Raw genomic sequence first — 25,911 nt, 5'->3', positions numbered from 1 at the left:
GCTAAGAAGGGTTGGGCCTAGTTAGTACTTGGAATACCAGGTGCCGTATTCTCTTTCATGTTGTTGGCGTTGACCTGTTTTTTTTCGCTTGTTTCCCAGGGTGACTATCTTGGCATTTTTCAAGAGGGATGAGAGTGCCTAAAGAGATTGCCTATGGGCACATCACCCTGAAAGCACCCAATCTCCTCTGATCTCAGAGGCTAGAAAGGGTCGCACCTTGTTAATACCTGGATGGGAGACCGCCTGGGAATATTAGGTGCTGTAGGCTTCTTTTTATGTTGTTGGCGTTGACTTGATTTTTTGTTTGCTCCCCAAGGTGACCATCTTGGCGTTTGTCAAGAGGGTTGAGCGTGCCTGAAAAAATCTACTATGGCTGCCTCACCCTGAAAGAGCCCAATCTCATTTGATCTCAGAGGCTAAGCAGGGTTGGGACCTGGTTAGTACTTGGATGGGAGACCGCCTGGGATTTCTCAATGCCATAGGCTTTTTTTTTTAAGTTGTTGGCATTGACTTATTTTTTTTGCTTGTTGCCCAAGGTGACCATCTTGGCGTTTGTCAAGAGGGTTGAAAGTGCCTGAAGGGATTGCCTATGGGCACATCACCCTCAAAGCACCCGATCTCGTTTGATGTTGGAGGCTAAGAAGACTCGGGCCTTGTTAGTACCTGGATGGGAGACCGCCTGGGAATACCAGGTGTCGTAGGCTTCTTTTTATGTTGTTGGCGTTGACCTGATTTTTTTTTAGCTTGTTTCCCAAGGTCACCATCTTGGTGTTTGTCGAGAGGGTTGAGAGTGCCTGAAGAGATTGCCTATGGCCACATCACTCTGAAAGCACCCAATCTTGTCTGATCTTGGAGGCTAAGAAGAGTCAGGCCTGGTTAGTACCTGGATGGGAGACCACCTGGGAATACCAGTTATTGTAGGCTTCTTTTTATGTTGTTGGCGTTGATTCGTTTTTTTTTCCCGCTTGTTTCCCAAGGTGACCATCTTGGCATTTGTCAAGAGGGTTAAGAGTGCCCAAAGAGATTGCTTACAGCAGCATCACCCTGAAAGAGCCCTATCTCTTCTCATCTCTGAGGCTAAGAAGGGTTGGGCCTAGTTAATACCTGTATGGGAGATGGCGTTGGAATACCAGGTGCCGTATTATTTTTATGTTGTTGACATTGACCTGTCTTTTTTGCTTGTATCTCAAGGTGACTATCTTGGCATTTGTCAAGAGGGTTAAGAGTGCCCAAAGAGATTGCCTATGGGCACATAACCCTGAAAGCGCCCGATCTCCTCTGATCTCAGAGGCTAAACAGGGTTGGGCCTTGCTAGTACCTGGATTGGAGACAACCTGGGAATACTAGGTGCTGTAGGCTTCTTTTTATGTTGTTGGCGTTGACTTGTTTTTGTTTTGTTTGTTTACCAAGGTGACCATCTTGGTGTTTGTCAAGAGGGTTGAGAGTGCCTGAAGAGCTTGCCTATGGCCACATAACCCGGAAAGCACCAGATCTCGTCTGATCTCAGAGACTAAACAGGGTCGGGCCTTGTTAATACCTGGATGGGAGACCACCTGGGAATACTAGGTGCTGTAGACTTCTTCTTATGTTGACTTGTTTTTTTTATTTGTTTCCCAAGGTGACCATCTTGGCGTTAGTCAAGAGGGTTGAGAGTGCCTGAAGAAATCTCCTACGGCCACATCACCCTGAAAGAGCCCAATCTCATCTGATCTCAGAGGCTAAGCAGGGTTGGGACCAGTTTAATCCCTGGATGAGAGACCGCCTGGGATTTCCAGATGCCGTAGGCTTCTTTGTATGTTGTTGCCGTTGACCTATTTTTTTCCGCTTGTTTCCTAAGTGACCATCTTGGCGTTTGTCAAGAGAGTTGAGAGTACCTGAAGATATTGGCTACGGCCACATCACCCTGAATCTGTTCCATCTCCTCTGATCTTGGAGGCTAAGCAGGGTCGGGCCTGGTTAATGCCTGGATGGGAGACCGCCTGGGAATACCAGGTGTCGTAGGCTTCTTTTTTTTTTTCAAATATAATTTTTTCTCCAAACAGGGGAAGACGGTCCCCCGAGTACATAATGCAACAGAGAAATACAGAGCAAAAAGCAGCTGAACAATACTTGATAGAGGTATATTCGCAAATGTGAGTCTGCCTTCCATCAATCATAATGATTCAAGGCACGGATAAAGTACTGTACCAAGATCCAGGGTCACACAAACCCCAGGTCCCTCCGGCATAATCCATCCAGAGGGGGGTGTGGGGCCGTCATTCCCAATTTTCCACTTTTTCCAAAAGAGAGAGGGGGTGGAGGGGGTGAGAGATAGGGGAGGAAGGCAGAAAAGAGAAGGGGTGAAAGATCAGGAAAGGAGAAGAGGGGACGAGACACGATGGCAGCCACTGTCCAAGGGGCCAGTCAAGGAAAGCTCAGAGCACTAAGGCGATAGCAGGCGACATCCTTCCAGCGAGAATATAAAGGTATTCCAGATGTCCCAGGTTTGTTTAAAAAATTCTTGTTTACCTTGTGATGTGAGGATCAAGTCCTCCATTTTTTTTAATGTCCTCTATTTTCCTAAGCCAGTGAGTAATGAAAGGGGGGGGGGAACATTTTTTCCAATAGAGAGGGATGCAGGATTTCGCCGCATTTATCACATGCCGTAAAATTGATTTTTTGTACTTCTTAATGGGAATCTGTGAATGGTACAAGAGAAAGAATGCAGCCTCTTCCGGGATAGAGAAGTCTGTGAATATTTGTGTTATGCATCGGATCTCTGTCCAGAAGTCCACCAAGCTGGGGCAGGACCAAAAAATGTGGAGCAACGTGCCCTCTTCTTCTCCACACCTCCAGCATATGTTCGAGGAAGAGGGGAAACATTTATGCAGCTTTGATGGTGTCAAATATCAACTGGTGAGAAGTTTAAAATTTGTCTCCTGTATCTTCGTGCACAGCGAGGTTTTGAGAGCCAAAGTGATAATGCGTTGTCTCTGTGCTGGGGAAAACGAGCAATTAAGGTCCTTTTCCCAGTTGGACCAACAGGTTAAGTGTGGGTGATCTGTTTGAGAGAGAATGTGGACCAAAGGGCCTTCGCTCCTGCATAGAGTCTCAAACTCCGTCTGAGGGCAGGCGAAAGCTTTAGTATTGGGGATGGAATGGAGAAAATGATGTTGTTGCGCCGCTCTCCAAAAAGGCAGTTGGAAAAGCCCTGTCAGGATGAGAAAGAAGGCCATTTTCCATCAATGACGAATTTAGACGCATGGTCTAGATTGGAATTTCTAATTGGGTCCCCGGTTCAAAGTTCGGATGGCCACGTATAGGGAATAGGGGCGAAGTCAAAGACGTGAGTGTGTTTTGGGTAGCGATCAGGTGACTGACTTTCAATGAAGCCCCTATAGTGGGATGTGACGTCAATTCTGTGGGTAAATCCTTATAGCACCACATGGCGCTTCTTAGCGGAATTCGGGAGTGAGATTGTCCTACTTGCACCCAGAGCTTAGAAAGTTTGTTTCCATTCCAGTACAATACACGTCCCAGATGGGAGGCCAGGTAGTAGCATCGCAAGTCAGGGAGAACCAACCCTCCCTGTTGTTTAGACAATGTCAGCTGTGACCACTTAAGTCTGGGATTTTTGTGGGCCCAGTTAAATTGAGTGAGCAGAGATTGAGCTTGCTTAAAAAACGGGACTGGAATCTGGATCGGGAGAGCTTGGAAAAGATAGGTAAATTTAGGGAGTATGTTCATTTTAATGAGATTGCATCCCCTGAACCAGGAATGGAGGCCAGAATGCCACCCGTGAAGCAAACTGCAGATCTTAGTGACAAGGGGTGGGGGGAAGCTCAACATAAACGTACGCGCAGAATGTAAGTACCTAAGTACTTAAGGGCTGTATGGGTCCATTTAAATCGAAAATTGGACTGCAAGTCTAGTAACATTTGCGGGGGGACTTCGACCCCCATGGCCTCTGATTTCAAGAAGTATCCCGTATATTTGGAATTCCCGAAGGAGATTTGGTAGGGAAACTCTGGGATTCGTCAGCGAGAACAGCATGTCATCCATGTAGGCAGATATCTTGCACTCAATAGTACCCATTAGGAGTCCCGTTATGTCTGAGTTTTGTCGAATTGTGGAGAGAAAGGGTTCCAATGACAGTGCGAATAATAGGGGCGACAGGGGGGAAACCCTGTCTGGTCCCATTCCCGATGTCAAGGGGAGATGAGAGCACCCCATTCGCTTTGAGTTGAGCTGAAGGGCGTGAGTATATCTTACTTATCCATGCCAGCATCCGTTCACTCAGACCTATATGGCGAAGGACCGAGAACATGAATGTCCATTTGACCCGATCAAAAGCCTTCTCGGTATCAGTACTCACGAAAAGACAAGGGGTCCCAGATGACTTTGCTTTATAGACCAGGGTAAGCACCTTAATGGTGTTGTCCCTATCTTCCCTGGTGGGAATAAAACCTAACTGGTCAATATGTATAAGGGACTGCAAGTGCTGTGCCAATCATGTGGCGAGGATTTTAGAGAATAGTTTTAGGACCGAATTTAGGAGGGAAATGGGTCTGTAGCTCCCACATAGGCCCGGGTCTTTGCCCTCCTTAGGTATCAACGAGATGGGGGCTCTAAGGGTATCCTCAGGAAAATCCCCATTCGAGCTCAGAGTATTAAATAAATTCACCAAGCGCGGGCCGAGAATAGGGAGGAAGGTCTTATAGTATTGTGCGGTATATCCGTCAGGGCCCGGAGCCTTACCCACCTTCGGAGGTCCCACGGCTATCTGGACTTCTTTCAGTGTGATCGGGTCCTCCAAGTACTCCCGTGATTCTGATGAGAGGGTTGGTAGACCAGAACCGGTTTTATATCTGTCTATATTGTCCTGTCCGGACCCTGAATCGGGCAGGTTGTACAGATCAGAGTAACATTTTTCAAAGACTTTGGCTATTTGGGTTGGGGTAGAGGCCCTCTAGCCATTCTCATCTATCAACTGTGGTATGTAAGAGGCAGATTTCAACTCCTTTACCGACCTGGCTAAGATTTTTCTGCATTTGTCCCCTGACTCCTACTTTCGCTTTATAATGGAGTAGGTCAGTAATCTGGGTACGGAGTGTCCCCAATTCAATCTCTAAGGTCCGTGAGGGGGCATGTTTATGTTTTGCTTCCACAGAGGCAAGTTCACAAAACAGATTAGCAAGCTGTTCCTTCCGTGTTCGTTTGATGCGCGCCCCGTGCCTGATAAGTACCCTGCGGAGTACTGACTCGTGAGCCTCCCAAATTATCCCCGGGTCGCAGTCCTGCATTTAGTTTTCTTGGAAATAAAGGTCCAATTCCCTGGTCACATCTGCTAAAACTTCCGGTATCTGGAGGAGGCTCTCATTAAGGTGCCAGAATAGAGACCTAGGTGAGGGGTTCCTAGAGAGGGTGTAGGTAAGGGCTACAGGAGCGTGGTCGGACCAAGTACTATGGCCGATGGAGGAAGAGCTCACCAAGTGCAGTTGGTCATGTGGAATCAAGAAGAAGTCTATCCTCAAGTATGATTTGTGAGGGGAAGAGCAAAAAGAGTAGTCCCTTTCCCCAGAGTGTTGCAGACACCAGACATCAACTAATTGGTCATTCAGTAAACACTTAGTAATCCGCTTTCTAGAGGAAATGAGGAGCGAGGAGCAAGAGGCAGAAGTGTCAACCGATGGCGAAAGGGGACATTAAAGTCCCCACCTAATATCAACTGGCCCTCCCGAAAGTCACATAATCTGTGCAGGGTAGTTCTGAGGAATGTGTCTTGGTGATCATTAGGAGCGTACACAGTGGAAAATGTAAAAAGGAGCTCTCCAATGTGGCCCCTAAGAAAAAGATATCGGTCCCCAGGGTCCACCAGAGAATCCTGGAGAACCGAGGGGAGCCTGCTAGAGATCAGAATGGAGATTCCCTTGGTCTTAGAGGAGGGGTTAGTAGAGTGGTAGACCTTAGGGAAGGATCTTGACCGTAGAAAGGGGAGGCTAGTATTTTTAAAATGTGTTTCTTGTATAAAGGCCACATCAGTACAGGAAGTATTCAGTTCTCACAGGAGGATCCACCGTTTTTCAGAGGAGTTCAGTCCCTTAACGTTTAGAGAGGTGACCTTGACTGAGTCTGCCATCGCTCCTCGGGGAGGGGAAGGGGGACGTCAGAGAAAAGCAAAGAAAGTTGAACCAAGGTAGGTATTGGGTAGGTAATGGATGGCAGGAACTAAGGGGGAGAAAGGAAGGGCAAATGGAAGGAAAGGTAAGGGGAAAAAGAGGTCGGGCACCTCAACCCCAGGGGGAGTGGGAAATTAAGGGTTGTCCGCACTCAACTATACAGGAATTGTATACTAAAACAGCACAATTATGCTATAGCGCTTACGAGATGTACACTGGGTTTAAAGCGCAGTCCTACTTGGGTTGGTGGGTAGACAGGTCGGAGAGGTAGAACCGGATCCCAGTCCCCCCAGTCCCGGCAGTGGTAAATGTCACGTCTGATACCGGTATGCAAATATAAGACAATCAGTAACATCATAGAACCAAAAAACAATAGTATAATCAAAACAGAGGTAGAGCATATAACTGTCAGCACTGAGGGGTCTCCTCAGCTCGCCCTAAACGTAGGCATGCACGAGGGAGCCCGTCACAACAGAAAAGGCATCACAGAATGGGATCCACCACCTCCCGTCCCATACCCCAAAAGTACATGCAGCCCCTGAACAAATGCATTTCTCCCTTTGGCAGATTGTCCTCTCAGTACCCCCTCTCCTCCGTCCACGCCCCGGGGGAAAAGGGGGAGGGAAGGGGGGAAAAGAGGGGGGGAAGGGGGGAAAGGGGGAGGGAAAGGGGGAGGGAAGGGGGGAGGGAAGGGAAGGAGGTAAGGGAGGGAAGGGGGGGCAGCAAGGGAGAGGGGACAAACATGCGGAAATGTCAAGTCCTTTAGCGCACTCACACCAGCAACCACCCGGACCCCATAAGTTTCAACTCCTCCCCTCCATGGTCACCACATCAAGATGAAAGAGGAGCAGCCCTGGTCGGTGCATGGAGAATCCGGCAGGCAAGGGGCTGGGGCCACCATCCCTCCATCCAACGGGAGACTTCACCCGAGCAGCAGTCCTGGGGCCCGCCAATTAGTGTCTCTCCTGCATCGCCATCGGGGGCTGTGTACAGCATCCAGAGGGAGGCTGGGACCACCCAAACAGTAAGGGGTAAATCCTCCAGGGGGGTCCAGAATCAAACTGGAGGGAAGCAGTGTCTCGTACCAATAGGCTCAATAAATAAGTCAACCAGGGTGTCCCCGAAAGCTGCAGAAGACAGTGTCGGCAAAGAGTAGGTGGGGGCCAGAGGGGGGGGGACAAGGGGCGCAACCAGGGAGAGGGGACAAATATGCGGGAATGTCAAGCCCTTCCAGTACAGTGCACTAGGTATCACTCAGACCCCCCAAAGTGCAACTCCCCCCTCTAAGGTCAAGACTCCAGAAGGGAAGATGAGCCAGGGCGGTCTGTACATGAAAGAACCTGCTGCCAAGGGGTTGTGGCCATCATCCCTTCCTCCAATGGGAGATGCCACCGGCATGACAGCCCCGTGTCCTGTCTAGTGGTGTATATGTGGAACATCCAGGGGGAGGCAGGGACCATCCAAACAGTGAGGGGTAAAGCCTCCAAGGGGGACCGGTGTCAGACAGGAGGATAGCGGTGTCTTGTACAAGTTGGTTAATTAGACAAGTCATCCAGTGTGTTCCTGTGAGCAGCGGAAGGAAAGGTCGGTAAGGATTATGAATAGGTGGGGGCCAGGGAATTGCATAAAACTGCCATCAGATGACCGGGGCAGAGAGGGTAAGGGGATGAAAGTCAGATCTGTCAGAAAGTCACGTTAGCCATCCCTTGAAGCTGAGCGCTCTGCATACCCAGGACGTTCTTCTGTATAATCTAGCCTATCTGTATACATTAGCCTGTCTTTTGTACACATTAGCCTCTCTGTATCAACTAGCCGATCCTCTGTATACACTAGTCCGTCCCTAGCTTGTCTTTTATACACCTAGTCTCTCGGTATACCCCGCCTTTCTGTATACATCTTTATACACTAGCCTCTCTGTGTACCCTAGCCTCTCTGTATAATCTTGCCTCTCATTATACCCCAGCCTGTATTCTGTTTACCCAATTTTGTCTTTTATATAAACTAGCCTGTCTACTGTATAACCTAGCTTCTCATTATACCCCGGCCTCACTGTCAGCTTGTCTCTGTACACTAGCCTCTCTGTTTTCCCTAGTCTCTCTGTATAAAATAGCCTCTCTGTATACACTAGTCTGTCCGTATACAAGTCTGCATACACTAGCCTCTTTGTGTAAAACAGCCTCTCCCTCTGTATAACCTCGCCTCCATCTCTGCATATCCAGGACATTCTTCTGTATAATCTAGCCTGTCTTTTGTACACATTAGCCTCTCTGTATAAACTAGCCGGTCTTCTGTATACACTATTCCGTCTGTATACACTAGCAAGTCTGTGTATCCCAGTCTCTCTCTCCCTAGAAAACACCAACCCTGGCCCTGACAGAGGAAGAGCGTTAAATAGTCCCTAAGACTCCTCCCACAAATACAGGCTGGCCTGCGGCCAGCCTTCCCACTTGTAATCGGAGTCTTCAAGTGGGAAATGCGATATTACTTAAGAACCAAGGCCTGAGGTGTACCATGGCCTGGATGGTCAGTATGCTTGAAAAGAGGGCAAAAAAACACAAGTATAGGTGAAAAAGGGAAGGTAAAGATACCATCCATAAAATGACGTATGCCCAAACGCCAACTGTAAGTAACCGGTACGTTACCGCTGTGAGAGTAGAACCCACCGACTCTTGACCTGGAGATGAGAAGGAACCCCCTAAGAGTCTGCAATCTACGCAAACCCAAATGAATGTCCCGTGAAGGATAGGATGAGCCTGATGCCCAAGGTAACCCAGATATGAGAATGAACTTCTTGTGAATGAGAGGATACGTGGGGAAAGGGGAGCAAGGGCTGACCCGAAGAACCCCTGCAAGAAGATGGCTGAGCAGACTGAAAAAACCCAACACAAGACCGCCTGGGGTATACAGTGAGGCTATTATAATTGGAATGAGGCTGGGGTAATAAGATTGGCTTGGGTATACGGCGAGGTACACCCTAGAAAAGAAACAGAAATCAGAAAAGTCAAACAAGGTAATACAGATAGGCTAATGTTATTCCCCTGAGCCTAGTGTATACAGAAGAATGGCTAGTGTATATAGAGGGCTAGTGTGTACAGATGACAAGCTATTGTTTACAGATAGGCTTATGTATACAGAAGAGAGTCTGAGGAATTCAGTGAGGCTAGTGTATGCAGAGAGGCTGGGACACAGAGACTATTGTAAAAAGAAGGCAGGCTAGTGTATATAGGTTACGGGCACGTGTATACAGAAGACAGAGAGGCTAGTCTATATAGAGGGACTGGTGTACACAGAAAGATTAATGTATACAGAAAGGCTAGCGTGTACAGAAGACAGGACTTTATTTTTTGCTAATGCAACTACTTCTAAATCATGTAAAGAGTTACAGTGCTTTTTTCATATTTTGGTGCTGTTAAAAGGTCAGTGGTGTGTTGTCAGTGGTGATATCAATGTGACAGTGAATGTGGAGAACTACAAATATACAAAATAGAGCAAAAGAGTGCTAGGTTTATTTTGTTAAGTCATTGACTGATAGACGTTAAGTTATTGGCTGTTATTGTTTTGGCAGTACATGGTTTATTTTGATGTATGATAGTTTTATTTCATGCTTGATGTGGATTATTAAAATCGTGTAGTGAGTATAATCTATATTTAGCATAAGAATGAAAAGGCATAACATGGCAATGAGACAAACTCCATTAGAGATGTGAGCTAGATGAAATGATGAAATGTCTCTGTATATCCAAGATTGTCTTCTGTTATCACTTAGCCTACCCTCTAAATTCACTAGCCTCTCTATATACACGAGCATGTTTTCTGTTTTCTGTATACATTACTCTGTCTTCTTTATACCCTGGCCTGTCTTCTATATACACTACCCTCTCTGTATACACTAGCCGGTCTTCTGCATACAATAGCCTGTCTTCGGTATACACTAGCCTATTTTCTGAATACACTAGCCCGTCTTCTGTCTTCTGTATGCCCTAAACTGTCTTCTGTATACATTTGTCTCTCTGTATAAACTAGCATCTCTCTATACCCCAAACTGTCCTCTGTAAACACTTGTCTCTCTTTATAGCCTGTCTAGCCTTTCTTCTGTACACACTAGCTTCTCTGTATACACTAAAATAGCTTCACTGTATGCACTAGCCTCTCTGTATAATCTAGCCTCTCTTTATACCCTAGATAGTGTTCTGCATACACTAGCCTCTCCGTAGAAGCCAGCCTTTGTTCTGTATTCACTAGCCTTTCTTCTGTATGCTGTAGTCTTCTATATATACTAGTTTCTCTATACACCCTTGCATCTCTGTAAACACTGTGTAAACTAGCCAGTCTTATGTATACACTCGCCGACTGTATACACCAGGCTCTCTGAATACACTAAACCCTCTGTATACCACAGCCTGTCTTCTGTATACACTAGACTGTAAAAATTAGCTAGAATACACCAGCCTGTCTTTTGTCCCCACTAGACTCTCTATATACACTACCCAGTCTTCTGTATACACTGTCAGCTTTGATGTATACCCAAGCCTGTCTTCTGTATACACTAGTTTCTCTATATGCACTGTCCTTTCTGTATACACTCGACTCTCTCTATACACTAACCTCTCTATATACACTAACATCTTTATATATACTAGCCTCTCTTTAAACTAGCCTCTCTTTAAACTAGCCTCTCTGTGTACCCCAGCCTCACTGTTTACTCTAGCATCTCTGTATACTCACGCCTATCTGCATACACGAGTCTGTATTCTGTATACACTAGCCTCTCTTTAAACTAGCCTCTCTGTATACCCCAGAATAACTTTATACTCTAGCCTCTCTGTATACACTAGCATTTCTGTATACATCACCCTATCTGTATTCACTAGCCTTCCTTCTATATACACTGCCATTTATGAGGTAAACAAAGAGTCTAGTGTACATAAACGACAGGCTAGAGTATAAAGAGAGGATAGGGTATACAGAAGAAAGCCTAGTGAATACAGAACACAGGCTAGTACCCTGAGCCTGGGTGAGAGAGGATGAGGAGCATTAGGAGGGCTTGGTCTTTCACATCCGACCAAGTGTTCGGCATGATGTGGCTCAACACATCCAGCTGCCGAAAATAAGGACAAGCGTGGGAGGCACACAACACCCACTGTAATAGTGCTAGGTTCCTGCATTACAGAAACAGAACACCAGCAATAAGGGGTATCTTCAGGTGTATACTGTGCAGGAGGCACACAACACCCACTCTAATTTCTGCACTGCAGATGCCTGTATTGCAGAAATTGAACACCAGTAATAAAGGGTAGCTTCAGGTGTGTACTGTGCAGGAGGCACATAACAGTGCTAGGTTCCCGAGCAGTAAAGACACTGTCCATCCCTATCGTCCTCTTTCCCTGACTGCCACAACACACTATACAAGGCCGCCGTGCTGGCAGCCTTACATAGTGTGGGGTGTGTACTAAACCCCCTTGAGATATAATTGGCCACAGGAATACTGCCTGTGGTCAATTGTGGCTCTCCTCTCAGAGGATGTCACATCTGTTCTTATTATATAGAACTTATTATGCTCCTCGTAAACTTTTTCAATTTGGCCGAACGGCCGGACGCAAGTTGCCCCCGGTGCGGGAACATGGGGGGAGACATGATGCGCATGTTTTGGAGATGCCCGAAGTTGATTTGCTACTGGACGGAGGTGACAGGAACCATTGATCGGGTGTTTGGAACCTCCACCAGGATGGAGGCGAAGTATTGTCTCCTGGGATTAGTTGAAGGAGTTGGAAACCCGGGAAGCAGCCAGATGGCAGTTCTGAGATGCCTATTTCAGGCAAGGAAACTGATTGCCCAACCCTGCTTAGCCTCCAATGTTGGCAATGACTTGGATTTTTTCGCTTGTTTCCCAAGATGACCATGTTGGCGTTTGTCAAGATGGTTGAGAGTGCCCGAAGAGATCGCCTATGGCCCCATCACCTTGAAAGTGCCCGATCTTGTCTAAGCATTGTCGGGCCTGATTAGTAACTGGATGGAAGACCGACTGGGAATACCAGGTGCCGTATGCTTATTTCTTGATCATACATCACGGGACACAGGATCATTACATAGTGGGTTATATAGGCACCTCTGGTGATTGGACACTGGTTAACCCCCAATTAAGGAAAATTCCTTCCCTATATAACCCCTCCCATATGGGAGGCACCTCAGTTTTTTCGCCAGTGTCTATGGTGGTTGGTCACGTAAAACATGTGCTATGAAGAAAGCTCTGTGCAGGTCCCTGCGGGGGCCTAAGGGCTACAACAAACCGGATCCATATCTCGGGCCGATATTTTGACAGTGTGTTTGCGAGCCGTGTCGTTCGGTGTGCACGGCGCTGTACTCCGCAGGCGCCAGGCGGCAGTTTTACAGCCCAGAGCGTCAGGGGGCTGTAAGTGGAGAGACAGGAGCTGTGGGCAGTAAGCATCCCATGGGATTGGATCCAGGCAAACCTAAGACACCTACTCAGCATCAGGTTGGGCAGTTTAAGCATATATATTTATTGTGAGACTTTAAGCACAACAGTGATTGCACTTTGTACTAGTACCTCTGCTTTGTAGCTGAGGACTATGTCTCCTCGTAAGAGGGTCTCAGGGGGAGCTAACAAGGGCACTGGTAAGTCACCGCCTAGGTCTAGGGGTTCTAAAAATGCCTGTAGGTTACCATCCCCCCCCTGCAAGACTGGAGTCAGCCTCACAGGATGAGTCAGTGCCCCTGTCAGGATTTGCAGCCTCTCCTAATATTTCGGCCCCGGTATACGTCACTGAAGACTCCCTTAGGGCTACATTGGAGGGTTTTGAAGGGAGAATCATGAATTTTATTTCAGCTTCCCTGAAAGATAGCAGTTAAGGGGTAGATCCCCTCCCTCTGCTGAGATTTCTCTTTCAGATGACACTTCTGACAACAAGGAGAGATCCCTATCTTGGGACAGGGATCTTGAGCAGTTGGATGAATCAGAGGAAGAGGAGAGAGTCCCTTCCTCCCAGGCGCTCAGAAAACAGGTGCAGTATTATACTGAATTGGTGCGTACCACATTCAGAATGCCTGCTGCTGAGATCGCTACGTCCTCTGTTTCTTCCCTGGGAGTCAGGAAAATCCCACAACCTGCCTTTTCCTTTCCAATTCATCCCTTAATGGATAAATTGTTGTATGAGGATTGGGGACATCGCGATAAACAGTTTGCTCCTCCTAAAAGGTTTTCTATGCTTTATCTTCTGGAGGAAAGTTTCACCAAGAAATGGGGGGTCCCATCTGTCGATGCGGCTGTTTCTTGGGTGAATAGAAACCTGACCTGTCCTTTGGATAATGCTCAGGTATTTAAAGAGCCAACTGATAAGAAGCTGGAAACATTATTAAAAGCCTCCTTTTCCATGACTGGCGCTGTAGTGCAACCTACAGTCGCAGCTGTGGGGTTGTGTCAGTTCCTCAAGGAACAGGTTAAGCAGATGCTTGGCCTCCTTCCCAGTGAGGAAGTGGAGAATTATGCAGAAATACCTCAAATTCTGTGTTTCATGATTGATGCGATTTTGGATTCTGTCAAACAAGCATCTCGTTTGTCTCTCCTGTTGGTACACATGCGAAGGGCCCTATGGCTAAAGAACTGGGCAGCTGAGCTATCATGCAAGAAGCATTTGATTGGGTTCCCGTTTAACCACTTAACGACCGCCGCATGCCATTGTACGTCATCACAATGGCATGTACAGGCACAAGTACGCTTGCATTCCAGCGGGTGGGGGGTCCAGTTCACTTCAGGAGCGATCCGGGATGAGGGGATGGCTGTTGCTTTCTGGCCATCCCCTCTCGATTGCTCCTGGCGAATGAGAAGCTTCCTCCCACTGTGTATTGTATACACAGGCAGGGAGGAAGTGATGTCATTCTCCTCGGGGCGGTCTTATTGACCGGACTACGAGGTGAGGACACAGTAAGTTTGCACCAAACACTACACTGACACTAACTAGCACACAAACCCCCCCCGATCACCCCCCTTTTGCCAGTGTCACTAAGCGATCATTTTTCTGATCGCTGCATTAGTGTCGCTAGGTAGCTAGTTATTTTTTTAGGTTCACCGCCAGGTTTTTATAGCGCTAGGTACCCCGATATACTACCCAATAATGGTTTTAACCCCCTGATTGCCCCTAGCTAACCCTTTCACCCCCTTTTGCCAGTGTCACTAAGCGATCATTTTTCTGATTGCTGCATTAGTGTCGCTAGTGTCGCTAGGTAGCTAGTTATTTTTTTAGGTTCATCACCAGGTTTTTACAGCACTAGGTACCCCAATATACTACCCAATAATGGTTTTAACCCCCTGATTGCCCCTAGTTAACCCTTTCACCCCCTTTTGCCAGTGTCACTAAGCGATCATTTTTCTGATCGCTGCATTAGTGTCACTAGTTTCCCTAGGTAGCTAGTTATTTTTTTAGGTTCACCGCCAGGTTTTTATAGCGCTAGGTACCCCCATATACTAACCAATAATGGTTTTAACCCCCTGATTGCCCCTAGTTAACCCTTTCACCAGCGATCACCGTATAAGTGTCACTGGCGACGCTGGTTAGCCAGTTAGTTATTTAGGTTCCCCGTCAGGTTTTTATATAGCGCCAGGGACCCCCATATACTACCTAATAAAAATTTGAACCCCCTGATTGCCCCTAGTTAACCCTTTCACCAGTGATCACTGTATAAGTGTTACAGGTGACTCTGGTTAGTTAGTTTGCTTTTTATAGCATCAGGGCACCCACCATTTATTACCCAATAAAGGTTTAACCCCCTGATCACCCGGTGGGTGATATCAATTAGGTTTTAGGGTCAGGGTCTGCGTCGCCCCATGCAGTGCTAGGTTAGTGCCAGTACCGCTAACACCCACGCTCAAAGCATACACCTCCCGTAGTGGTATAGAATCTGAACAGATCAATATCTGATCTGATCAGATCTATACTAGCGTCCCCAGCAGTTTAGGGTTCCAAAAAAACACATTGTTAGCGGGATCAGCACAGATACCTGCTAGCACCTGCGTTTTGCCCCTCCGCCCAGCCCACCCAAGTGCAGTATTGATCGATCACTGTCACTTACAAAACACTAAACATATAACTACAGCGATTGCAGAGTCAGGCCTGATCCCTGCGATCGCTAACAGTTTTTTTTGGTAGCGTTTTATATTTAAATCCGGAAGGCAGTGCTTGGTTTTCGGGGTCCAGTACGTGGCCAGGCTCCCAAAAAGTCCCCACATGTGGTATCCCCGTACTCAGGAGAAGCAGCAGAATTAATTTTGGGGTGTAATTTGACTTATGCCCATAGCATGTGTGAGCAATATATCATTTAGTGACAACTTTGTGCAAAAAAAAAAAAAAATTATATTCCTGCAACTTGTGGCAAAATTTAAAATATTTCATGGACTCAACATGCCTCTCAGTAAATAGCTTGGGGTGTCTACTTTCCAAAATGGGGTCATTTGGGGGGGTTTTGTGTTATTTTGGCATTTTATGGCCTTCGAAACTGTGATAGGTAGTGAGGAGTGAAATCAAAAATTTGCACCCTTAGAAACCCTGAAGGCAGTGATTGGTTTTCGGGGTGCCGTACGTGGCTAGACTCCCAAAAAGTCCCACATATGTGGTATCCCCATACTCAGGAGAAGCAGCAGAATATATTTTGGGGTGCAACTCCACATATAACTATGGCATGTGTGAGCAATATATCATTTAGTGACAACTTTTTGTAAGCTTTTTTTTTTTTGTGTCATTATTCAATCACTTGGGACAAAAAAAAATATTCAATGGGCTCAACATGCCCCTCAGAAATTTCCTTGGGGTGTCTACTTTCCAAAATGGGGTCATTTGGGGGGGGTTTTGTGTTATTTTGGCATTTTATGGCCTTCGAAACTCTGATAGGTAGTGAGGAGTGAAATCAAAAATTTGCACCCTTAGAAATCCTGAAGGCAGTGATTGGTTTTCGGGGTGCCGTACACGGCTAGACTCCCAAAAAGTCCCACATATGTGGTATCCCCATACTCAGGAGAAGCAGCAGAATATATTTGGGGTGCAATTCCACATATAACTATGGCATGTGTGAGCAATATATCATTTAGTGACAACTTTTTGTAAACTTTTTTTTTTTTTGTGTCATTATTCAATCACTTGGGACAAAAAAAAATATTCAATGGGCTCAACATGCCTCTCAGAAATTTCCTTGGGGTGTCTACTTTACAAAATGGGGTCATTTGGGGGGGTTTGTACTGCCCTGCCATTTTAGCACCTCAAGAAATGAGATAGGCAGTCATAAATTAAAAGCAGTGTAAATTCCAGAAAATGTATAGTTTGTAGACGCTATAACTTTTGCGCAAACCAAAAAATATACGCTTATTGACATTTTTTTTACTAAAGACATGTGGCTGAATACATTTTGCCCTAAATGTATGACTAAAATTTAGTTTATTCGATTTTTCTTATAACAAAAAGTAGAAAATATATTTTTTTCTCAAAATTTTCGGTCTTTTTCCATTTATATCGCAAAAAATTAAAATCGCAGAGGCAATCAAATACCACCAAAACAAAGCTCTATTTGTGGTAAGAAAAGGACGCAAATTCCGTTTGGGTACAACATTGCATGACCGCGCAATTACCAGTTAAAGCAGTGCAGTGCGAAATTGTAAAAAGACCTCTGGTCCTTAGGCTGTTAATTGGTCCGGGGCTGAAGTGGTTAAAGGGGAACGTTTGTTTGGAGAAGAATTAGACAAATTCGTCCAAAAAATTTCAGGGGGTAAATCTACTCTCCTTCCAGTCAAAAGGAGCAAACGTCCATCATTTAGGCGTTCTCTCTCTCCCGGAGCATCAAGCTCTAAGCAGTGGCGACAGCCTTCTCAACCCCCCTCTACAGGAAAGGCTCAAGGCCGGGTCCAGGGGCAGAAGATCCCAGGGGGTGATAGTAGAAGTGGACCCAAAAGAACAGGGTTCAGGGTTTTTTTTTTTTATTTATATCAGGAAATGGGTCCACACAGACCAACAGAGTACAAACTTTCCACATAGTTTACTGATAGCGAGGCAATATCTGAAGTACAACATCAATAACCTGCTGGCATTATCGCCAAGAAGAATAAACAGCAGTATGTGGATTCGGGATTTCACGTCATCCTGTGGTCTCACTTCCCAGTTTCTTTTTAAACTAACTAGGTATCCCTATCGATACCACTGCCAGTGTACGGGGGGGAGGGGGGATAGGTGAAACATTGGGGAGGGAAGGACAGAGGGGCGAAGAGAAGACAGGGGGGTAAATCGAGTATGGGGTATAAAGGGGGGAGGGAATGTAAGAAGGGGGGGAGCAAGGTGTGCTACCCAATCATGGAGTGCGCATATGACCATACTGAATTACAGATGTGGGGCCCATCCCTATGGCCCCCAGGCTCAGCGGATCTTGGGTGTTGCATACAGTATCACCCTTCTGTGTCCACCCGTCTCAGGGCCTGGCCCTCAGCCGAGTATATGAACGCAGTCCAACCTTGCCAGGTTTTAGTGAAAGTCTCCTCTCTATTTTGTGCTGTGAGGATAAGATCCTCCATTTTCCTAATGTCCTCCACTTTACGCAGCCAGAGGTCAATGGTCGGCGGGAGGGGCGATTTCCAATGGAGTGGTATGCAGGCCTTAGCCGCATCAAGTAGGTGGCAGATCACCGATTTCTGGTATTTCCTGTCGGGTACGTCGGAGGCATGCAAGAGATAAAGAGCTGGGTTGTCTGTGAGAGGCAGGGCCGTGAATTGTTGAATTGTCTCCCGCACCACTTTCCAAAAGTGTGTGCGTTTCGGACATGACCAAAAGATATGCAGCAGAGTCCCTTTCTCTGCGAGGCATCGCCAACACAGGTCTGATGTATTCGGGTAGAGCTGATGGAGTAATGAAGGGGTCCTATACCAACGTGAGATAATTTTGTAATTTGTTTCTTGGATCTTGGCACAGATCGAAGATTTGTGGGCAAATCTGAGTATACGCTGTCTCTTGGTGCTGTTGAATTGGCAATCTAACTCTTTCTCCCATTTAAGTAGGCCCGGAGGAATAAAGTCTGCTGAGGGAGAGTTTAGAAGATTATAAGTCAGTGAAAGTGTGTGTGACAGGACACCTGCGTCAGTGCAGAGCACCTCCAGGGCCGTTAGCGTCTGAGCGTCTCCCCGGGGGGGTGGGATCGTAGAGAGGAAATGTGTGAGTTGGAGCGTCCTCAGGAAGTCTAGTCGGAAAGGGGCCGCAGGGTCTAGTAACTCCGCCGTTGTTTTCCAGCGCCCCCCTGCACTAAAGTGGGATGCTTGATGTATTCCCGCCTCCCCCAAGTTCCGAAGACTCCCATCGTAAAGACCTGGAGTAAATAATGGGTTACCTATGATGGGGTACAGGGGCGAGTTTGGGGAGGAAAGGGGCGTTTGCGAAACTATCCCGAGCGCAGACCTTCGCCGAGTTACCAATCAGTGGGTGACGTTTGATCACACCCGGAAAATCTGAGTAGCACCATGGCATCCTCCAGAGTGGAATCACACTTTGTGCCTGTTCCAGCTGGGCCCACAGCTTGGTGTCCTGATGGCGGCACCAGTCTATGAGCCTCCCCAGATGAACCGCCTGATAGTAGGCTCGTATATTTGGTAGGGCTAGACCGCCACGTAATTTGGGGAGCACCAAGAGTTTGTGAGTGAGTCTAGGTCTTTTTTTCGCCCATACGAATTCTGTGAATGCAGATCGAACCCTTTTAAAGAAGGCGGAAGGTATATGTATAGGTAGGGCCTGCATCAGGTAGAGAATTTTCGGGAGGATGGACATCTTTAAGATGTTACAACATCCCATCCAGGAGTGCATACCCAACTGCCATTTGGACAAAAGTGATTTTATTTCCAACAGTAGCGGAGGGATGCGGTGTTTCACACGCAGATACCTATGGATCCCATATGCTGTGTTCTGGGGATACTGGAGGGGGTGGTGGCGTTAGAGCCCATCAGGGTGGCAGTCTCCAGGGCGCTATTCCAGGCTAGGAAACTTATTTTGCTGGGTTGGAAATCTGTAGAACCCCCGGTGGTGGCGGCATGGATATCCCATATGGGCAGGACCTTTATCATGGAGAAATACATTTATCAACATAGGGGATGCCCGGGAAGGTTTGAGCGCTTGTGGTCATGTTGGCTGGATGCCCCTGGGCTAAGTCCAAACGAGCTAATATTGTCCAGAATATTGTAGGTTGTGTGGTGCAGGACAGATATGTGAGCCCTAGCTTGGAAATGTCTACCCTACTGGGGAACTCTGTGCGAACACGGGGTGGAGGGAGGAGGAACTGGAATGATGTATTGCCTGTATATACATTGACAACTATGTATCAAATGGATGTACATGTGCGCTGGAAATTGCTGTATACCTGTAACTTTAATAAACACCTTTTTGATTTAAAAAAAAAAAAAAAAACAGTAGCGGAGGGAAGTTATACTCATACAGTTTCGAGAGTGTATGTGGGATATACGTACCGAGGTGCTTCAGAGCCGTGTTCGTCCACTTCAGGGTAAAGCTAGCTTGGAGGTGGGTAAGCTGCGCCGCCGGTATCCCCACGCCCATTGCCTCAGACTTGGGAAAATTAATTTTTAAATTTGAGAGTGTCCCGTACGTTTCGAATTCCCCCATCAAATTTGGAAGGGATACCACTGGGTTGGAGATTGAGAACAACAGGTCGTCCGCGTAGGCCGATACCTTTGTGTTGGGTGTGTTTAACCACGATGCCCGCTATGTTCGGATTTGATCTAATGTGGCAGAGGAACGGTTTGAGGGAGAGCGCGAATAAGAGAGGTGAAAGCGGGCATCCCTGTCGCGTCCCGTTCATGATCCGGAAAGGTTCGGACAGCACCCCATTGGCCCTAACCCTGGCCGATGGTGTGGTATATATGGCCTGGATCCACCCTAACATGGTGTTGCCCAGTCCTATGTGGCGTAGTGTGGCAGACATAAAATCCCAGCTAACCCTGTCAAAGGCTTTCTCAGCGTCCGTGCTGAGAAAGACACTTGGCCTGTTCTCCATGTTAGCAGTATACAGCAGGTTCAAGACTTTAGTGGTGTTGTCTCTAGCCTCTCTGGTGGGTACGAAGCCTACCTGGTCAAGGTGTATCAGATCTGGGATGTATGATTGTAGCCTCATGGCTATGATCTTAGTGAATAGTTTAAGATCCGTAGGGTTCAGGGTTTTACTCTAATCTCTTCACCGTTCCAAAGCCAAATTTAAGTGTCAGACCTATCCTGGATCTGAAAGATCTGAACTGTTTTTTACGCATCCGGTCCTTCCGAATGCAGTCAATTCGCACTGTGGTCTCCTCCCTGCAAGGGGGAGAGTTTATGGCATCAATAGACATCAAGGATGCATATCTCCATGTGGCAATATTTCCCGCACACCAAAAGTATCTAAGGTTTGCGGTAGAGCGGCACCATTTTCAATTTGTGGCCTTGCCGTTCGGGCTCGCTACGGCCCCTCGAGTCTTCACAAAGATTCTGGACCCTCTCTTGGCGAACCTAAGAGCTCAGGGTATAGCCGTCATGGCTTATACAGACGATTTGCTTCTCATAGAGAAAACAGTAGCGCTCCTGAACCACAGTGTTACCAGAACGCTAGAACACCTGGAACGCCTAGGTTGGATTATAAACCTAGAAAAGTCGTCCCTACAGCCTGCTACCAGGTTGGAATACCTGGGTATGGTTATCGACACCGCTCAGGGCAAGGTGTTTCTACCAAGGCCAAAAGCCTTGGCCATTGTGGATCTGGTGCGCCTAATTCTGGGCAGAAGATCCACGGCCTGCCTATTGCCAACTTCATGATCTCTGCGTACCACGGTCGCCTAACCCTCTTGACTCTTCCCAGGAACTTCCCAGACCAACCAGGCCTGATTAGTAACTGGATGGGAGACCGACTGGGAATATCAGGTGCCGTAGGCTTCTTTTTATGTTGTTGGCGTTGACATGTTTTTTTTTCCGCTTGTTTCCCAAGGTGACCATCTTTTCATTTGTCAAGAGGGCTGAGAGAGCCCAAAGAAATCTCCTACGGCCACATCACCCTGAAAGCTCCCGATCTCATCTGATCTCAGAGGCTAAGCAGGGTCCGGCCTGGATAGTACCTAATTACAGGTGCCGTAGGAATCTTTTTATATTGTTGGCTTTGACCTGTTTTTTTTTCGCTTGTTTCCCAAGGTGACCATTTTAGCATCTGTCAAGAGTTTTGAGTATGTCCTGAAGCGTTTGCCTAAGGCCACATCACCCTGAAAGCGCCCGATTTCAGAGGCTAAGCAGGGTCAGGGTCAGATGGGAGACCGCCAGGGTCTATGTTGTTGGCATTGACCTGTTTTTTTTTCACTTGTTTCCCAAGATGACCATCTTGGCATTTGTCAAGAGGGTTGAGAGTGTCTGAATAGAACACCTATGGCCACATCACCCTGAAAGCGCACAATCTCATCTGATCTCAGAGGCCTAGCAGTGTACGGCCTGGTTAATACCTGTATGGGAGACCATCTGTGAATACCAGGTGCCGTAGGCTTCTTTTTATGTTGTTGGTGTTGACCTGTTTATTTTCGCTTGTTTCCCAAGGTGACCATCTTGGCGTTTAACAAGAGGGTCGAGAGTGCCCAAAAAGATCACCTACGGCCCCATCACCCTGAAAGCACCCGATCTTGTCTGATCTCGGAGGCTAAGCAGTTTCGGGCCTGGTTAATACCAGGATGGGAGAACGTCTGGGAATAACAGGATGGGTGAACGTCTGGGAATAACAGGTGCCGTAGGCTTCTTTTTATGTTATTGGCCTTGACCTGTTTTTTTTTTTCACTTGTTTCCCAAGGTGAACATCTTGGCATTTGTCAAGAGGGTTGAGAGTGCCTGAAGAGATCACCTACGGCCCCATCACCCTGAAAGCGCCCAATCTCGTCTGATCTCGGAGGCTAAACAGTGTCGGGCCTGGTTAGTACCTGGATGGTAATACCAGGTGCCATAGGCTTCTTTTTATGTTGTTGACTTTGACCTGTTTTTTTTCGCTTGTTTCTCAAGGCGACCATCTTGGCGTTTGTCAAGAGGGTTGGGCGTCTCTTGAAGAGAACGCTTACGGCCACATCACCCTGAAAGTACCCGATCTCATCTGATTTCAGAGGCTAAGCAGTGTCAGGCCTGGTTAGTACCTGGATGGGAGACTGCCTGGGAAGACCAGGTGCCATAGAAGGATCTGGCCTGGTTAGTGTCTTGATTGGGAGATCGCCTGGGAATACCGGATGCCGTAGGCTTCTTTTTATGTTTTTGGCTTTGACCTGTTTATTTTAGCTTGTTTCCCAAGGTGACCTTCTTGGCCTTTGTCAAGAGGCTTCAGAGTGCCCAAAGAGAGTGCCTACGGCCAAATCACCCTGAGAAAGCCCAATCTCATCTGATCTCAGAGGCTAAGCAGCGATGGGCCTGGTTAGTACCTGGATGGGAGACAGCCTGGGAATACCAGGTGCCGTAGACTTCTCATTATGTTGTCGGATTTCACCTGTTTTTTTTCCCCTTTTTCCCAAGGTGACCATCTTGGCATTTGTCAAGAGGGTTGAGAATGCACAAAGAAATTGCCTATGGGCACAACACCCTGAAAGCGCCCAATCTCGTCTTCTCTCAGAGGCTAAGCAGGGTTGGGTCTGGTTTGTACCTGGATGGGAGACCGCCTGGGTTTTCCAGATGCCACAGGCTTCTTTTTATGTTGTTGGTGTTGACCTGTTTTTTTTCGCTTGTTTCCCCAAAGTGATCATCTTGGCATTTGTCAAGAGGGTTGAGAGTGCCTAAAGAGATCGCTTACAGCAGCATCACCCTGAAAGCACCCTATCTCTTCTGATCTCGGAGGCTAAGAAGGGTTGGGCCTAGTTAGTACTTGAATGGGAGACGGCCTTGGAATACCAGGTGCCGTATTCTTCTTTTCATGTTGTTGGCGTTGACCTGTTTTTTTTTCGCTTGCTTCCCAGAGTGACTATCTTGCCATTTTTCAAGAGGGATGAGAGTGCCCAAAGAGCTTGCCTATGGGCACATCACTCTGAAAGCACCCAATCTCCTCTGATCTCAGAGTCTAGAAAGGGTCGCGCCTTGTTAATACCTGGATGGGAGACCGCCTGGGAATACTAGGTGCTGTAGGCTTCTTTTTATGTTGTTGGCGTTGACTTGATTTTTTGTTTGCTTCCCAAGGTGACCATCTTGGCGTTTGTCAAGAGGGTTGAGCGTGCCTGAAAAAATCTACTATGGCCGCATCACCCTGAAAGAGCCCAATCTCATTTGATCTCAGAGGCTAAGCAGGGTTGGGACCTGGTAAATACCTGGATGGGAGACCGCCTGGGATTTCTCAATGCCATAGGCTTTTTTTTTAAGTTGTTGGCATTGGCTTATTTTTTTTTTGCTTGTTTCCCAAGGTGACCATCTTGGCATTTGTCAAGAGGGTTGAAAGTGCCTGAAGGGTTTGCCTACGGGCACATCACCCTGAAAGCACCCGATCTCGTTTGATGTTGGAGGCTAAGAAGAGTCGGGCCTTGTTAGTACGTGGATGGGAGACCGCCTGGGAATACCAGGTGTCGTAGGCTTCTTTTTATGTTGTTGGCGTTGACCTGTTTTTTTTTTAGCTTGTTTCCCAAGGTGACCATCTTGGTGTTTGTCAAGAGGGTTGAGAGTGCCTGAAGAGATTGCCTGAAGAGATTGCCTATGGCCACATCACTCTGAAAGCACCCAATCTTGTCTGATCTTGGAGGCTAAGAAGAGTAAGGCCTGGTTAGTACCTGGATGGGAGACCACCTGGGAATACCAGTTATTGTAGGCTTCTTTTTATGTTGTTGGCGTTGATGGGAGACCACCTGGGAATACCAGGTGCTGTAGACTTCTTCTTATGTTGTTGGCATTGACTTGTTTTTTTTTGTTTGTTTCCCAAAGTGACCATCTTGGCGTTAGTCAAGAGGGTTGAGAGTGCCTGAAGAAATCTCCTACGGCCACATCACCCTGAAAGAGCCCAATCTCATCTGATCTCAGAGGCCTAAGCAGGGTTGGGACCAGTTTAATCCCTGGATGGGAGACCGCCTGGGATTTCCAGATGCCGTAGGCTTCTTTTTATGTTGTTGCAGTTGACCTATTTTTTTCCGCTTGTTCCCAAGGTGACGATCTTGGCGTTTGTCAAGAGAGTTGAGAGTGCCTGAAGATATTGGCTATGGCCACATCACCCTGAATCTGTTCCATCTCATCTGATCTTGGAAGCTAAGCAGGGTCGGGCCTGGTTAATGCCTGGATGGGAGACCGCCTGGGAATTCCAGGTGTCGTAGGCTTCTTTTTTTTTTTCAAATATAATTTTTTCTCCAAACAGGGGAAGACGGTCCACCGAGTACATAATGCAACAAAGAATTACAGAGCAAAAAGCAGCTGAACAATACTTGATACAGGTATATTCGCAATTGTGAGTCTGCCTTCCATCAATCATAATGATTCAAGGCACGGATAAAGTACTGTACCAAGATCCAGGGTCACACAAACCCCAGGTCCCTCCGGCATAATCTATCCAGAGGGGGGTGTGGGGCCGTCATTCCCAATTTTCCACTTTTTCCAAAAGAGAGAGGGAGTGGAGGGGGTGAGAGATAGGGGAGGAAGGCAGAAAAGAGAAGGGGTGAAAGATCAGGAAAGGAGAAGAGGGGACGAGACACGATGGCAGCCACTGTCCAAGGGGCCAGTCAAGGAATGCTCAGAGCACTAAGGCGATAGCAGGCGACATCCTTCCAGCGAGAATATAAAGGTATTCCAGATGTCCCAGGTTTGTTTAAAAAAATGTTGTTTACCTTGTGATGTGAGGATCAAGTCCTTCATTTTTTTTAATGTCCTCTATTTTCCTAAGCCAGTGAGTAATGAAAGGGTGGGAACATTTTTTCCAATAGAGAGGGATGCAGGATTTCGCCGCATTTATCACATGCCGTAAAATAGATTTTTTGTACTTCTTAATGGGAGTCTGTGAATGTTGCAAGAGAAAGAATGCAGCCTCTTTCGGGATGGAGAAGTCTGTGAATTTTTGTGTTATGCATCGGATCTCTGTCCAGAAGTCCACGAAGCTGGGGCAGGACCAAAAAATGTGGAGCAACGTGCCCTCTTCTTCTCCACACCTCCAGCATATGTTCGAGGAAGAGGGGAAACATTTATGCAGCTTTGATGGTGTCAAATATCAACTGGTGAGAAGTTTAAAATTTGTCTCCTGTATCTTCGTGCACAGCGAGGTTTTGAGAGGCAAAGTGATAATGCGTTGTCTCTGTGCTGGGGAAAACGAGCAATTAAGGTCCTTTTCCCAGTTGGACAGACAGGTTAAGTGTGGGTGATCTGTTGAGAGAGAATGTGGACCAAAGGGCCTTCGCTCCTGCATAGAGTCTCAAACTCCGTCTGAGGGCAGGCGAAAGTTTGAGGATTGGGGATGGAATGGAGAAAATGAAGTTGTTGCGCCGCTCTCCAAAAAGGCAGTTGGAAAAGCCCTGTCGGATCTGTTAGGGTTGAGAAAGAAGGCCATTTTCCATCAATGACGAATTTAGACGCATGGTCTAGGTTGGAATTTCTAATTGGGTCCCCGGTTCAAAGTTCGGATGGTCACGTATAGGGAATAGGGGGGAAGTCAAAGACGTGAGTGTGTTTTGGGTAGCGATCAGGTGACTGACTTTCAATGAAGCCCCTATAGTGGGATGTGACGTCAATTCTGTGGGTAAACCCTTATAGCACCACATGGCGCTTCTTAG

At 47.1% G+C, this 25,911-nt stretch overlaps 10 pseudogenes; all 10 read left to right on the top strand.

Moving 5' to 3' along the window:
* Positions 1 to 585: 585 nt before the first annotated feature.
* LOC143999458 (5S ribosomal RNA) lies at positions 586 to 704 on the top strand (annotated as a pseudogene).
* A 101-nt stretch (positions 705 to 805) lies between these two features.
* Positions 806 to 924, top strand: LOC143998482 (5S ribosomal RNA; annotated as a pseudogene).
* Positions 925 to 1,240: 316 nt separating this feature from the next.
* On the top strand, positions 1,241 to 1,359 carry LOC143998582 (5S ribosomal RNA; annotated as a pseudogene).
* Positions 1,360 to 1,459: 100 nt separating this feature from the next.
* Positions 1,460 to 1,578, top strand: LOC143999155 (5S ribosomal RNA; annotated as a pseudogene).
* A 307-nt stretch (positions 1,579 to 1,885) lies between these two features.
* On the top strand, positions 1,886 to 2,004 carry LOC143999470 (5S ribosomal RNA; annotated as a pseudogene).
* A 20,247-nt stretch (positions 2,005 to 22,251) lies between these two features.
* LOC143999139 (5S ribosomal RNA) lies at positions 22,252 to 22,370 on the top strand (annotated as a pseudogene).
* A 160-nt stretch (positions 22,371 to 22,530) lies between these two features.
* LOC143998902 (5S ribosomal RNA) lies at positions 22,531 to 22,649 on the top strand (annotated as a pseudogene).
* A 974-nt stretch (positions 22,650 to 23,623) lies between these two features.
* On the top strand, positions 23,624 to 23,742 carry LOC143998931 (5S ribosomal RNA; annotated as a pseudogene).
* A 114-nt stretch (positions 23,743 to 23,856) lies between these two features.
* LOC144000132 (5S ribosomal RNA) lies at positions 23,857 to 23,975 on the top strand (annotated as a pseudogene).
* Positions 23,976 to 24,352: 377 nt separating this feature from the next.
* Positions 24,353 to 24,471, top strand: LOC143998725 (5S ribosomal RNA; annotated as a pseudogene).
* The last annotated feature ends 1,440 nt before the right edge of the window (positions 24,472 to 25,911 follow it).

Source organism: Lithobates pipiens, unplaced genomic scaffold, assembly GCF_037356315.1.
Source record: "Lithobates pipiens isolate NorthernLeopardFrog02 unplaced genomic scaffold, aLitPip1_a1.2 Scaffold_19, whole genome shotgun sequence".
Classification (NCBI taxonomy): domain Eukaryota; kingdom Metazoa; phylum Chordata; class Amphibia; order Anura; family Ranidae; genus Lithobates; species Lithobates pipiens.
The sequence above is the reverse complement of the archived record's forward strand: the minus strand, read 5'-3'. Positions and strand labels throughout refer to the sequence as shown.